Raw genomic sequence first — 16033 nt, 5'->3', positions numbered from 1 at the left:
ACATACAGTCAGGTAGCCTCTACTATGATCAAAATACAGAATCATTTCACCACCTTCCAAAATTCTCCCATTATCTTTCCCTGTCATAGTCAAACCCTGTGCTCTCCCCCAAGCCCTGGCAACCACTGATTCTTTTTCAGTGCCTAAAGTATTGCCTTTTCTACAATGTCATTCACATGGAATTACACAGTATGTAACCTGTTTTTTCATTTAGTGTGGTACGTTTAAGATTCTTCCATGTTGATGATTGTATCAGTAATCTGTTCCTTCCTTTGCTAAGTAGAATTCCACTGTATGGATGTACACCAGTTTGTTTACCCGTCCCCCAGTTGAGGGACCTTTGGATTATTTCCAGTTTTTGATGATTACAAATAAAGCTGCTATAGATATTTGCATATAGGTTTTCGTGTGAATATAAGTTTTCATTTCATTTGAGTAAATACCTAGGGATGGGATTGCTGGATCGTGCATGGTAAGCGGGTGTTTGATTTTATAAGAAACTGCAAACTGTTTTCCTAAGTGGAGAAACTGTTTTGTTTTCCCACCAGCAATGAAAGTTCCAGTTACTCTGCATCTTCACCAGCACTTGATATTTTCAAGCTTTATGTTAATACTATTGTTGTTATTTTAATGTTAGTCAGTCATTCTAACAAGTGTAGTGGTTTCACTGTGGTTTTAATTTTCATTTTCCTAAAAGTGATGTTCAGCATCTTTTCATGATTAATTGCCATCCATATATCTTTTTTGGTGAGCTGACTTTCATATATTTAGCCCATTTTTTAAAATTTGGGTTGTTTCCTTATTACTGGGTTTTGAGAGTTCTGTATATTCTAGATATCTGCTTTACCAGCTATGTATTTTGCAGATATTTTCCCCATTTTGGGACTTATCTTTTCATTCTATTAACATTGTCTTTTGAACAGTAGTTATTAATCTTGATGTTCACTTTATCAGTCTTTTATGAATTGTACTTTTAGTGTCATGGCTAATAAAGCTTTGCCTAACCTTGTGGTCACAGAGATTTTTTTCCAACATTTTTCTCCAGATGTTTTATAGTTTTAGGTTTCACATTTTTTCTGTCATTTATTCTGAGTTAATTTTTGTACAATATGCAAGGTATGAAACTGCTTATTTTTTTGCATATGGATATTCAATTATTCCAGCATCATTTGTTGAAAAGACTAATTTCTCCTTTGAATTGCCTTTCTACCTTATTGAAAATCAGTTGAAACTATATGTGTAGACTAATCTCTGGACTCTGTTCTGGTCCACTGATTTATTTGTCTATTTTTTGTTGTAATGGTGGAAATGATGGTCTTTCCACCTTTTTCTACATCCTAAGCAAGGCCCTAATTTCTTTTTTTTTTTTTTTGCGGTACGCGGGCCTCTCACCGTTGCGGCCTCTCCCATCGCGGAGCACAGGATCCGGACGCGCAGGCCCAGCGGACACGGCCCACGGGCCCAGCCGCTCCGCGGCACGTGGGATCCTCCCGGACCGGGACACGAACCCGCATCCCCTGCATCGGCAGGCGGACTCCCAACCACTGCGCCACCAGGGAAGCCCCCTAATTTCTTTTGAATAAAGAAGTGTATCACTTTTAGGTGATTCCGATAAGGGATAATGTGGTCTAGACTGTTCTTAAAATTTGGTCCTGGACCAGCAGCATTAGGATCACCTGCCAACTTATTAGAAATGAAATTCTCAGCCCCTCCCCAAACTTGCTGAATCAGAAACTCTGGGGATGGGTCCAGCAGTATGTTTCAAGAAGTTCTCCAAGCAATTCTGGTGCATGTTGGAGTTTGAGACTTTAAGGAGGTGAATTTAGGTTATTTAGAAGAAAACAGTGATGGAACTATGTTAATGGACTTAATTTGGGTTCTTCTGTTTTCTAATTCAGTTTTTTTTTTTTTTGGCTGTTTTGGGTCTTTGTTGCTGCACATGGGCTTTCTCTAGTTGAAGCGAGCGGGGACTACTCTTCGTTGCAGTACATGGGCTTCTCATTGCAGTGGCTTCTCTTGTTGCAGAGCACTGGCTCTAGGCGTGTGGGCTTCAGTAGTTGTGGCGCACAGGCTCAGTAGTTGTGGCTTGCGGGCTCTAGAACGCAGGCTCAGTAGTTGTGGCGCCTGGGCTTAGTTGCACCGCAGTATGTGGGATCTTCCCAGACCAGGGCTCGAACCCGTGTCCCCTGCATTGGCAAGAGGATTCTTAACCACTGCACCACCAAGGAAATCCCTCTGATTCAGATTTGATAAGAAACTGTGGCCATTGTCTGACAATGGCCATTGACTGTGGCTTTATCTGAAAGAGAGAAGAACCTTTTTTCCATTCCTTCTGGCCTTTTATTCTGAGCTTCCTTGCCATCACACTCCAACAGGAAATGAGATGTCCCCTTGAGGAGTGAGAAGCCATTTCTGATACCTAGATAGGTTTTCAAGCAGGGCATCAACGTGAGAGAGAGCCAAGTTGGGGGTCTAATGGGTGTACATTTCAGGTTGATAGGTTGAGAATCAACCAGAAGTTCTGGTTAATGATTTGTCAAGTTTCAGGTCGCTCTCACCCAGAAATCAACTGGCGTCCTCTTGAGCAGCAAATAAGGGGGAAGAATATTGTGCGAGCTTATTAAAAAAAAAACCTCAAGCTTCCCTAGTGCAAGAACAATAATTGTTGTCCTGTTCTACCCATTCAGCAGTAGATGCATTAAGAGCTCTCCTTTCCAGTAGATCATTTGGGCCAGACTGCTCACCAGAGTGGCCAGAGCAGCTCCAGAATAAAGGAGGGATGCCTTGCCTTCTTCAACACTGCAGTCTTTTTTTCTCAGGAAGATGATTTGAAAGAATAAAAGATATAATGTAACATCGTCATTTTAGTACTTCTACCTTACACACACACACACACACACACACACACACTTGCTATTTTAGCTTCTCACTTCTAATTTTTTTGTAGCCTCAGGAGTGAAGAGGGCACTGATGTGGAAAAGAGAATAGGCTTTCCTTCGTGGCCCCGTGTTCCTGCCGACCGCAAGCTGGCTTGAGGCAGGTTTAGGGAACACCTTGACCTAAAGCTTTCTTCCTTGCTTGGCTCGAGCAGATAGAAATTTTTTGTTCCAGGAGGTTGTTGCCTATGTGATGAGTATATCTGCTCCTGCATCATACCTCACGTCTCCTCCTGCCTTTCACAATTCTGTAGGAAATGCCTGGAAGCAGTACAAATCGGCTGAAAGCAGGGGCTCTGGTTGTATTCCTGTCACTCCCCTGAGCTCCCTGGCACGTGTGCTGTGTGATGAGAGTCTGTCGTCTCTATGAATTTTCATTTTCTGTTACTTCGCCAGCCGCCTGTTTTCCAAAACAACTTTCAGAATTTCTCATTAAACCCTACATTCACTTAAAAGAAATGGGTCTCTCTCCTTCCAATCTGCTATTAATTTTTCACATAGCTTTTTCATTTACAGCATTGGAGAAAGAAAGTTCATTTTTAAAAAAAATCTATAAACCACCTGTTAGAATAACAGAAACAGCATGCTTGAATTTTCTTGAGTGTTTTTTTCCAGTTTCTATATAAGAAGAAAGGGGAGAAAAATGTCTGTTTTATTTTCTTTACTGTGTGTAGCATGGTGGGGAAACCATGAACTTGTGAACTTTGGAGCAAGACAGTCCTTGGTACAAAATCAGGCTCTACCACTTAATAACGATGCACCCTTGGGTGAGTTATTGAGATTTTCTTAGCCCCAGTTTCCTCATTTGCATAGTGGAGAGAATAATACTGATCTTGTAGGATCCTTTCAAGAAGCAGAGAAAATATAGTTTAATCACACACAGTACGGTAAATGGTACCTATTATTTCTATTATTAGATTTGCTTACAAATGGATTTTGTCTTTTGCTTTAGACTGTAAAATTTCCAAAGTTTATCTCCTAACACCACTCTCCCTGCAGGTTCTACATGATTTTTCTAGCTTCCCAGTACAACCTCCCCAAAAAGGATCTGAAATTCATTCGTACTAAACTCATAATGGCCCTCCCACAGGATGTGTTTTAACAGGGCTTTAAGCCTCAAGCTTAAAGGATAAAGCTGACACAGTGGAGCTGAAAGTAACTGGGATCGTTTGGTTTTCAGGACACCAGTATCTCCAAATTCCCAGCTCTCAGGAGCCAGGTCAGCCTAACTCACTTTTACATAGGCACTAAGATCCATGTGATAGTGGTTCTAATATAATCTTTCCTCTCAGTATTTATTTCCCTTTGTCCCTCCCCCATAGGCAGGATAAATGTCTAACACAAAGGCCTGGTACCTAGCATCCCGGAGGCACTCAGTAAATATTGGTTGAGTTGAATGAACAGTTCTCACAGTTAAAACATTTTCCTTCTGATGTTTACCCTAAGTCTCTCCTGCTTGGTTTATCTATTACCTCCTGAATTAGATATCTATTGCTGAGTAACAGATTATCCCAAATTTAGTAGCTTAAGACAATAAGAAATTGGTATCATTCCTTACAGTTTCTGTGGGTCAGGAATTCAGGAGTAGCTTTAGCTGGATGGCTCTGGCCTGTGGTCTCTCGTGAGGGTGCAGTCAAGATGTTGGCCGGGGCTGTGGCTGACCAAGGGCTCAAATGGGGCTGGAGGATCCGATTCCAGGATGGCTGACACACCACACACCTGACTATGAGTCAGTGTTGACTGGCAGGAGGTTTCAGTTTCCCACCGAATGGACCTCTCCGTAGGGCTGTTTGCGTGTCCTCAGAACATGGCACCTGGCTTTCCAAGAGTGATCCAAGGAAGAGCAAGGTGGAAGCTGCAATGTCTTTTAAGACCTAGCCTCAGAAGTCACACTCTGTCATTTCTGCAAAATCTTTTTGGTTACACGAGTCAGCAGGGCATCTCTAGTCATTGTAGGAGGGGCCTACATTGAAGGTGTTAATACCAGGAGGTAGGGATCCCTGGGGGTCATTGTGGAGACTGGCCACCATACCTCTCATGCAACCCTTTCTTTTTTCTCCCAGAAAATGAAGTTTCTTTTCAAGGCTTTCCTCTAGGTAGATTTCAATTCTCTCCTCCTAGGCATCTCACGACCTATTAGGGGTAGCCAGACTCACTAGCACTGCAGAGATGTGCTTTGGCCAGGGCCAGTGCTAAAACATCACTAGGGATTCTTGACACTCTTAAGACTCTGGTAGACCTTAACTGCAGCTTAACCTTTGTTGTCTAGTCCCAGTTAATGCTTAAGCCAAGACCTACTGAAATGGTGGGCAGGTGACCGCACTGTATTCAGGGCCCAGATTTCCAGTTTAGGACAGTGCCATCTTCTGTAAGTAAAGACACAGCTCTGGGGCTGCCCTGAGGGAGTAAGGTATAGGATGGGAGTTGGGTTTTTAGGAGAGAAGTTGGGTAATATTTGGCCATAACTACTACTTCCCCAGAGCCCTGGTGACCAAGAACGGATATCTGCAAGAAGTTTGCTGAGATTCAAGGCAGGGCCTGTGTCCACAGTTCCCTCTGGACAGAGATAACTTACTCATTTGGGGAATTTGATCTCCATTTGTACTTCATTAGCACTAAGACCTAAGCTAACTGGATCTCCCTTAAGCATCTGTGGCTTCAGAATATTTTCTTAGGTTCATTAAACTGGAAAGAAAAAAAGGTTTTCCCCTCCCCCACCCCCATCTTTTGTTCTTGATGTTTTTCGTTTTCTGTGTATGGGAGCTTATAGATATGAGACCCCAGATTTAGTAGATGACTCTGTTGTTTTCTAGAGCTATTAGAAATACATTTTTCTCCTCACATAGTGACTGTTCTTTCCCCAACGTTCTCCTGTCTCTCTGGAAGACATCTCATGGAGAGATAGGAGTTTCTGAGGCCCTAAGAAGCAATCCTGGAAATTCATTAGTTTTTCCAGACTGCAGTGTTCCCTGGAAAGAGGTGTCAGCATCGGGTGGGTGGGACACATTGCGTGTGTGTGTGTGTGTGTGTGTGTGTGTGTGTGTGTGTGTGTGTGTGTGTGTGTGTGTGTGTAGTTAGAGCCTGTGCACCTTGAAGGGGCACAGGGTTGGATTCTGGATTGCTTTGCTTTCAGTTATTGAATGCATTATTGTTTTTGACCTCCTTATCCCTCTCTCTACATGCAGAATTCTGGTCATAGTCTCCATGGAACATAAAACTTTTCAGAAAAAGTTTAATTTAAGCAGGTTTTTGAAGCCAAGGGAAAAGATATAAGTTCCACGGGCACTGTGGCCATGATGGCTGTATCTGTAGAAGGACCTGGGGCTTGTTCACCTATGTTAAGCTTCCCAAGGAAAGTCCATCCTCCCAACACCCTGCCCTGGAAACTGGCTAGACCTGGGTTACTTGGAGGGACAATGGAAGGAAGGTGGGCTCACTTCGTGGTCCAGGGGATGGGGAGAATAGATTGTGTGACTTAAGACAAACCCATCTGCTTTCTGGAAAGGTGTGGGGTTCACTTGGCCAATCACCAGCCTGGACTTTGTGACTTAATAATCATCTTTGCTTCTTTTAATCTTCTTTCTCCATCTCCTTTGTCTTACGAGTCTCTCATTGCCTATTTTTGTTTGTTTGTTTCTTTTTATCTTCTGATTCCCTGAAACTATTCTTCTTTCCTAGATAGCCTGATAAATACCCATCTGGCCAACTTCCTGGGAACCCTGCTCAGGACTTCAGATCTCTCTGGGAAAGGCTATGGTTTTTCTTTTTAATTTTAACTTTAAACTATTAGTGACAGTACAAAACTGCCTTAGCAAACAGGGGAGTTTGGGGAAAATAAAGAGTGAGTTCATTGTGGTATTTTGGGAAATTGTGCAGGCAGTTAATTTTGAGAAGGTCTCTGGAGCCTGGGATGACGAGGTAAGGGGACCGCTTGGGCATTAGAGGGTGTCATTTTTAGGTCACTGTACTTGAACCTTTCCGAATCCTGCCTGCCGCTGACTGGATGATGTCGAATGGCTGGTAGCAACAACACTGATGGGTGTGGGTTTTTCAGTAAATAATCCCATAACCTTTTTGGCTGGGCTACCTTGTCATTAAAAGGCTTGTGATAGGGCTTCCCTGGTGGCGCAGCGGTTGAGAGTCCGCCTGCTGATGCAGGGGACACGGGTTCGTGCCCCGGGCCGGGAGGATCCCACATGCCGCGGAGCGGCTGGGCCCATGAGCCATGGCCGCTGAGCCTGCGCGTCCGGAGCCTGTGCTCCGCAACGAGAGAGGCCACAACAGTGAGAGGTCCGCGTACCGCAAAAAAAAAAAAAAAAAAAAGACTTGTGATATATTTGAAAAGGGGGGTGTCAACCTTCACTTGGCATTGACGCCCCGCCCCCTCCACCCATGACCACCAGCTAGCACCTGGGAATGGACAGATGCTCTGCTGAGACTTCTGCCACTGCTTTCCCACAGGCATTTTTTAATAGAGCATTTTAGAAACATGAACCACAGACATGACCTCATGGACATGAGCTCCACAGGGCTCAGGTGCCCAGGAATTCAGCAGCAGCTAAGTTTCCTGTGATATGAATCACAGGACCATCACTGGCACCAGTGAGGACTCTGGCCCCGCCCTTGGCTGGTGCTGCACTTGGCTGATTTCCCTGGATGAGAAGGCTCTTTGAGCATTTAGCAAATCTGCCTGGAGGGGTTTTGCTCTGCGGTTTTTCTCCTGGCAAGTAGTGACTTTTCCTGGGTACCAGAAGCATGTAGTAGTTCCAGTGTGACTGCAGTGTGTAATGTTGAATGGATGGAGGAGGGAGGAAGGGAGGGAATGAAAACTGCAGGCGGGCAGGAGGCAAGGAGACTTCCTGCTTGCTTAAGTATGATCACTGTTCTCCATTGGTTCTCCATGTCCCCGTGTGCTTTGCATCAGAGCCTGGGTGGTGGGACTGGGGGGCTGCCCGCCCCCTTTCTCCCTGGTGTGCTCTCCCTCAGTGACCATCCCACTGTCCTGCCACCACTGGGTTGGACCTTAGTTTCCCCTAGCGCTACTCCCCCTACCCTGTCAAGTGTCCAGATTTTTCACATTTTTCCCCCCAACAAAGCACAGACTAGCTTAAGCTTTATTTTAAATAAGTGGACAGAGCATACGCCCTGCCATGAACACAAAACAGGTCATTCAGAAAGTAAAGATGAGAAAGAAGAAATGGTTTACATTAAATTTGAGATGCTAATCTTGAAATGCCACCAGTGCTCTTCTGATTAGATTACGCACAGAATAACACATGCAGACAATTCCAAACCTCTCCTCCTAGACATTTCTGCTTCACATTGTGTGGCTCTTTGGGGAGGCATAGATAGCGCAGACTAATCTCTCTCGTGGAATTAATTGCTGTTTCCTCTTTCCTGTTTTGAACAGAAATTTTCTTTATTGTGTGAGTACAACATGTAGAACATGGTCTTCGGCGCCACATAAATATTTACTTAATCATTAAGACTCGCTGTCATGTAGCATTTATTTCAACTTGAAAATATTATAATCCATCTTCCTCATGGAAAATGAAATGAAAAGGCACTGCTCCTCTGATTTTCAGTACCTAGTTTTGTTTTGTTTCCGTGATCTCACATTTTTAACAGTAAGTCCATAAAGTTAAACCAGAGGTGTATCGAGAGGGAAAATTAAGTAAACTCCTCAGAGACTGAGAGGGAAAAATTCCATGTAGTCTCTGTCAGGAGCTCCTCCCCACACCCCAGTCATAATCACTGTTGTCTGGACTGTGATGGTAATTCCTTGCTTTGTTAGTGGAGACTTATCTATTAAGGACCAAATCCAAAGTATTTGAGAAGAATAATTTAGAGAGTGGCTATGGCCCTTCCATTGTGGCCAAGAGTCTGTGCTCAGAGCCCTGCCTTCCAGCTAGTATCCACATAATAAACATTTTTTAGGATGTACAGTTTTTTACCCTTCAGAAGGTCTCAGTGTGTATTTCTCCTTATGCTCTTTGAGGATATTTATCCTTTTCTCTTTCTTATTTTATTTAAATATACACTATACACGTTTCCTCGTTTTCTTTTTCTACTTATTGTTTCTAGGTGGACTTAGCATATCTGCTTTTTGAATCCACTGCATTAAATTTTACTATGTGGGTGTGTCCCCACATAGTAAAAGCTATGTCCCCTTTAGCTTTCTTTTCTAAGTCTCTAGATGAGAGCAGGATGAATGTGTGGAGAGGTGGGTGGGCAGCAGCTGGGAAGAGACTTCCATACACACAGTTGGGTACCAGGGATCTAGGCTATTCTGCCATCCTTGGGAGGTGTGAATGGATAGGCCAGGGTGAGAATTCCTGAACTGACATTCGCTGTTAGCTGTGTGACCTTGAACAAATCAGTCATTAACATCTTGGGGCCTTGGTTTCTTCATTTGTAAGTCAAGAAGAATACCACCTCAAGATATTAGAGGGTGTATGTAAGTTGCTTTCATACCTCGTGTATATGTAATAATACTAGAATGGTGCTTATAGCACATGCCCATACATGCTAGCTGTTATTTTTCATCTTCAGAATTATCCAAGATTTGACAGTTATTTGGACAAAAATACCGGGATGGCTGAGTTATTTTCTTTGTGTTGTGAAATAACCTGCCTTGAAGACTGTATTCACCCTTTGCTTGGGTTCCAAGACGAGCCGTCCGAGGACATTCCCAGCCTTTTTCAAACTAGTCACATTTCTCACTGCGTTTGTCCTAGAGCTGAGTCAGTGCTCCTTGCCCAGCCCAGTCTTCCCGAGAGTTCTCCAAGTCTGCTTCTCCAGAGCCTCTGATGGATGGGGTTGGGGAAGACCATGACGACTCTCTCTTTTATTCACAGTGGCAGGGGTGGACCATCTGGAGGCAGCCGGACCCCAGCAGGGGTACGTTTTGCTGGGCAAAAACCTGTTTTCACTCCCTCTCAGTAAGGAGGTGCCGTGTTGGCACCTGGGGGGAGAGAATGTGCCAGCTTGGTGTTTAGGCAGACCCGTTGCACTAGCTCTTCTTGATGGATAAGAAAACAGAAGCCCAAAGAGGTTAAATGACTTGTTCTAGGATACAAAGCAAGTCTGGGGCAAAGGCAAAATTTGTCCAGTCTCCCAGCACCTATTTTAACCATACTGGTAGAAAGAGAAGGTCAAAAGAGGGAGGTCAGGGCCTCCCTGGTGGCGCAGTGGTTGAGAGTCCGCCTGCCGATGCAGGGGATACGGGTTCGTGCCCCGGTCCGGGAGGATCCCATATGCCGCGGAGCGGCTGGGCCCGTGAGCCATGGCCGCTGAGCCTGCGCATCCGGAGCCTGTGCTCCGCAACGGGAGAGGCCACAACAGTGAGAGGCCCGCGTACCGCAAAAAAAAAAAAAAAAAAGAGGGAGGTCAGAAAAAATAATGAAGACCACCCATGACATACTTGGTTGTGGAAAAGACCCCTGTGTGCCCTGAACATCAAGAGCAGGTGAGCTTCCTGCAGTGAGGAATGACACTGGTGCCCAGAGGTGGCCGGTCATGCATATTGCTCCTTCTCACTGGTCCAGGCTTCCAGGTCAAGGGTCTTGGGCAAGCTTGATCCTTGGGTTTGGCAGTCCTTGTTACACATACCCAGGGAGGAAGTTCTGGCATCTGGGAGTTCGTCAGCGTTAGCCTATTAGAAATTCCCTGCTAGATATTCTTTAACTGAAAGGCATTCCCAGAGCACTGAGGTTAAGGGTGCCCATGACCTTGTGTGGGGGATTGTGTTCAGTCCTGTCAGCTCAGTCTCATTTTTGTGCAAGAGGACATAAGATGAGGTGAGGGAGGTGATGATGAAGCGGTGAGACCTTCAGTAATCAGACTGGCCAGAAGAGGTGGCACAGGGTTTGGTGCCAGGGGCTGCCTCTCCCTGTGTCTGTGAGTGTCCCTCTGGTCTAGACTGAAAAGTCTCAGCCCAGGGAAAAGGGTCCGGCTGAAATTGATCAACAGAACAATAACCGCGAGGTGTGGGTTCTTTGTGCTTCTCCTGCCACTTGCCTGCAGCCTGTCATAGATTCTTTTGAGCACTGGGGCTGTAAGATACCTATTGGTATAGAAGCGCCTAGGAGTTTGAGCTTATAGGCAAATCAAACCAAGCAGAAAACATTCCTGGAATGTTGTTAGAGATTGGAATTGCTGAGGATCTCACAGCTGCTTCATAGGGTGTCTGCTTAGCTTTATGCCTTTGTGAATTCTTGTCATTGTATCTGACTGGCCAAGATCTTCATTTCCACAGAAAGTTTCACAAGAGTTATCCAACTTTGCGTTGGCCTTTCCCTGACTTGAGTCACCCCTTCTACCGTGTGGTAGATGCAGCCATAAAACAAAGGATCTGTGTAGGGCAGGAAGGGCCACTTGGGAGGAATGCCAGCATTGGTTTTGCCTCGTGGGCTGTGGCAAATGAAATGTTGCCCCAGGTGGGTGCGGCTGAGTGCATCCAGTGAGGGCAAAGAGCATCCTTCAGAGCAAGTCACAGATGTAGGGGCAGGTGGGGTGACTCTTCATGCAGTTCAGAACCACAGGCAACTGGGGAAGCCAATAAAATGTATATTGTGTCTCCTGATCTCCATGCCAACATCTGGTGCCCTTTCCTCCTCATTCATGCCATGCAGCCCCCCACTCCTGCAACACGAGGGACCCTTCCATTACCTAATGCTTTAGGCAGAAAGAACTGCTTTTAAAAGTCATAAAGAGCATTAGAGAACACTTTTTCAAATATACAAATACATAATCTCATCATCCTAATGTAACATAATTCTTACTTTCATGTTACCTTCAACCTGCAAATGTGTTTTACGTAGGGTTGTGTTTCTGTGCCTTCTGTTTCCCCATGTTCCTACATAGTCTTTCCCTACCATTTTTAAATTGCTATAGATGTAATATAGTTCATTAGACCATTCTCCTAACGTGAGACAATCAAGTTATTTCTATTTGATGGCCGATTAGACATGCCATGGGGAACATCTATAAGTTATAAGTGTATATAGCTTTTAGTTTCTGTTTAATTATTGACTTGGCAATTCCTTAGGAATTAAAGCTTAACCAGAGGTTATGAATCTGTTTGTGATGTTTGCTATGTACTGTAATATTGCTTCTGAAAATATTATGTGACATTGCCTCTAGCAGTGAATGAATAAGTCAGTTTCACAGCAGCCTTCCAAATAGCTGATAATTTAAAACAAATTTGTTTCTTTATTAGGCATCAAACGGTATGTCAGTGGTATGTCAAGACTGCTCTGCTTTGCATTTTAAGAATTCCTAGTAAGAGTGAATATTTTATATTTCTCCTTCTATAAATTTTATGTTCATGTCATTTACACATTTATCTATAGATAAAGATCTTGATGAATATATTTGGTTTTTTTGTGTTTTTTAATACATTTTTTTCATTTTATTTATTTATTTTTGGCTGCGTTGGGTCTTCGTTGCTGTGCGCAGGCTTTCTCTATTTACGGTGAGCAGGGGCTACTCTTCATTGCGGTGCGCAGGCTTCTCATTGCGGTGGCTTCTCTTGTTGTGGAGCACAGGCTCTAGGCGTGCAGGCTTCAGTAGTTGTGGCTCGCAGGCTCTCAAGCGCAGGCTCAGTAGTTGTGGTGCATGGGCTTAGTTGCTCCGCAGCATGTGGGACCTTCCCGGACCAGGAATCAAACCCGTGTCCCCAACGTTGGCAGGTGGATTCTTAATCACTGTGCCACCAGGGAAGCCCCTTGATGAATATATTTGGATTTGTTGATACATAGATCTCTATGGTATGCTTGCCATTGAATTGGAAACTAATCAAAAGGGAACAAGCAAATCCAAGTTGTAGAATGTTCCATAAGACAATATCCTATATTTTTCATAAATGTATCATAAAAGAAAAATGTCAAGAAAATTGTTCTAGATTAGGAGGTTAAAGAGACATGGCAACAAATGCCATGCATGAACTCTAATTAGCTCCTGGATTAAACTTTTAAAAACAGCAGCAACGATAAAGGACATTTTGGGGACAATCAGGGAGATTTGAATATGAACTGTATATTGGATAGTTATGTCAATGTTAAATTTCTTGACTTTGATACTGTGATTATGTAGGAGAATGTCTTTGTTCTTAGGAGATAAAGGCTGATGTATTTAGGGGTGAAGTGTTGCTTCAAATGGTTTGGCAAAACTGTGCATCTATCTATCACGTATTTCATATTTTGCAATAATATATTGCAATTAATATTATAATCATGTCATGATATAATATATCATAATGATATTATGTTAATGGCATACATATATTAATATATTATGCTATATTATATGTAAGTATATAGTATATAAATTATGCATGATGTATTTGATATATATGTTAATTGATATTATACACACAAATATATATATGTATTTATAAATCTTTTACCCTCGCACCGTGCACTCTCTCTTACCCACGCATGAGTGTGCCTGCGCACACACACAGTGCGTTACTCCCTTGCCCGTGGAAGCTGCATGTTAATAGAGACCCTTCACATCAGTGGGAAATGCTGAAGGGATCCATTGCTAGCAGTGACTCCAGGCCCAGCAGGGAGGTTCTCTGGGGCTGCGGAACCTCATGGCCCCCCTGTGCAGAGGTGTGTGGAATGGGGGTGTTTTCATCAGCCAGGGGCCTCACCCCCTTTCTCCTGCAGCTTTGTGTGCAGGCCTCCTTGGAGCATGAAGTCTACCTGTGTTCTTCCTCTCCTGTAGCCTTTTGTCTCCCCACATCTTGGATGCAGAATCTGACTTTTAAAAGGGAGGCAAGGGGAAAGGGATATGGGAACGGGTGTGTGTGTGTAGCTGATTTGCTTTGTTGTAAAGCAGAAACTAATTTAAAAAAATTATTAAAAAAAACAAAACAACAACAAAAAATAATCAGCAAAAAAAAAAAAAAAAAAAAAAAGGCAGTGCACATATGCTTTGGGGCAGGGTAACGGAACCCTTTGGGGAAGTTAGATCAGAGAGACCCCACATTAGCAGGAGCTGTCCTTGGCTCTCTATCTACCCTGCACCCAAGACCCTCCCATCCCCCCCACCCTCTGCAGGCTTGAAGCAGCTTCTCCCCTGGTGTCAGTGCACCCCACCAAGAGGTGTTCAAAAGTAAATGGAATTACATTAATTGGTTGCTGCATTTATCTGTTAAATCAGTGTAAACACAGTTCAGAATGTTCAGTTTGGTTGCTGTGGTCATTTCTCTAAAAGATTGAGAAATAAGGCCCTCAGGGAGCCCTATAACCCCCGTTATAGCAGTGCTCCCTTGAGAAGACTAGATTGAACTCATCACCATTTTAACTGAAAACACAATTTCCAGGATCAAAATGACTCGCAAATCTGAGGGATTCGTAAATCAAATTGCATCTTAAACACATTAGGGCTTACTGTTGACATATATTCCGTGGTGAATCCTTCTTTGAAAGAATTTGAAGGGTGCCTTGTACAAAGAGAATCCACATCCCCTGGCCTGAGCTGCCCAGGGCTGAGTTTTGGGGTTTGGATTTTTGTAGATCAGGTTTGTAGCAAGTAAGGGCTATTGAAAAGATTTGGGTTTTTTTTAAATACCACATTTTTCCAGCTTATAAAAATAGAATAGTCTAAATATACTGAAAAGTATGAAGCAGAAATGAAAGTCACCTCTAATTGTACAGTTGAGTGATGATTGTCATATTTTTGCATGCGTGTGTGTGTGTGTGTGTAGATGTCTCTAGTTAGAACTGGGATCTTCCTGTGAGAATTTGCTCAGCTGGGTCTCACCCCCTAGGTTGTGGCCAAGTAGGAGGTGGTGGGCTTTCTATACCCAGAGGTAGTCGGCGTCAGAGCCTGTTTGAAACAATAAGCACCGGTTAAAAAGGAAACCCAGGCAGGGTGGGGGCTATGAAGCAGGAGGTCCACAGGCAGACCCCCATCTGGGTCATCAGGGGTAGTGCTGAGGATGGATGCAGCCTGGGAGCGCAGAGGGCAGCCTCCAGTCAACGGCCCTGCCTGTTTGCTTGCAGGCTGCTTCCCTCTAAAAGCACACGCTAGGCGTTTGTTCCCCATTGTTCTTGCCTTTTTCCTCCTTCAGTTTGATTTTCTCTCCACCCCTACCCTCTCTGGATTGACAAGATGCCCTTGGATTAAACAGATGTTCGGCTCACACACATGACCTCCGCTGCAGGGAACCTTATTGTCAAAGAGGCCCAGGAGGAGCAAAGCTTGTTCCCCTGAGGACTGACACTGTTACGCTGGAGTGTTGGGTGTTGGCTGGTGCAGGGGGCATTTGGGGGGCACGGAACCTTCCCCGTGCATTTTCAGTTGTGCCATGCAGGTGACCTTCCAGGGCATACTCGAGAGTGACAGGAGCTTGGTAGGAGACCCATAGCCTGTATCCCCTGCCCTTGGGAAAGCCACAAGCAGCTCAGATCTTCCTTAACGAGAGCCACCCCGTGAGAGCTCTGGGGACTTACTGTAGGGAGAGTGGGCTGTCCCTCAGGGCAGCATGTGGCCGGTGGAACCTTGACGTCTCCCTCTCTGGGCTAGAATCTGGGCTCCACCACTAGACAGCCGTATTAACAGGAACAGGTTACTTGAACTCTTCATTCCTCAGCTTGCACACCTGCAAAAGGGGGGTAATAGCAATACCCCTCAGGTGGGGTTGTTGTGATGACACATGTCATGCACTTAGCATAGTACCTGCCAGAGTGTAAGCCCTCGACAAACATTAGCCATTGTCATCACTGTCTTAGTCTCCTCAGGCTACTGTAACAAAATACCATAGCCTGGGAGGCTTAGATAGCAGATATTTATTTCTCACAGTTGTGGAGGCTGGAAGTCCGAGATCAAGATGCCAGCATGGTTGGGTTTTGGTGAGGACTCTCTTCCTGGCTGGTTGACAGCCACCTTCTCACTGTGTCCTCACATGGCAGAGAGTGAGCCAGCTCAGGTCTTTTCCTTTTTAAATATTTATTTATTTATTTATTTATTTATTTATTATTTATTTTGGCTGCACCGGGTCTTAGTTGAGGCATGTGGACTCTGAGTTGCAGCATGCGGACTCTTAGTTGTGGCATACATGCAGGATCTCGTTCCCTGACCAAGGA

General features: G+C 44.3%; 1 protein-coding gene across 3 annotated transcripts in view; it reads left to right on the top strand.

Moving 5' to 3' along the window:
* PRKCE (protein kinase C epsilon) overlaps window positions 1–16033 on the top strand; it is a 550583-nt gene that overhangs the window by 313123 nt on the left and 221427 nt on the right. The window lies entirely within an intron of this gene.

Source organism: Mesoplodon bidens, assembly GCF_964165515.1.
Source record: "Mesoplodon bidens genome assembly, chromosome: 14".
In the NCBI taxonomy this organism is placed as follows: Eukaryota; Metazoa; Chordata; class Mammalia; order Artiodactyla; family Ziphiidae; genus Mesoplodon; species Mesoplodon bidens.
Note: the sequence above shows the minus strand (reverse complement) of the source record. Positions and strands in the feature narration are given on the sequence as shown.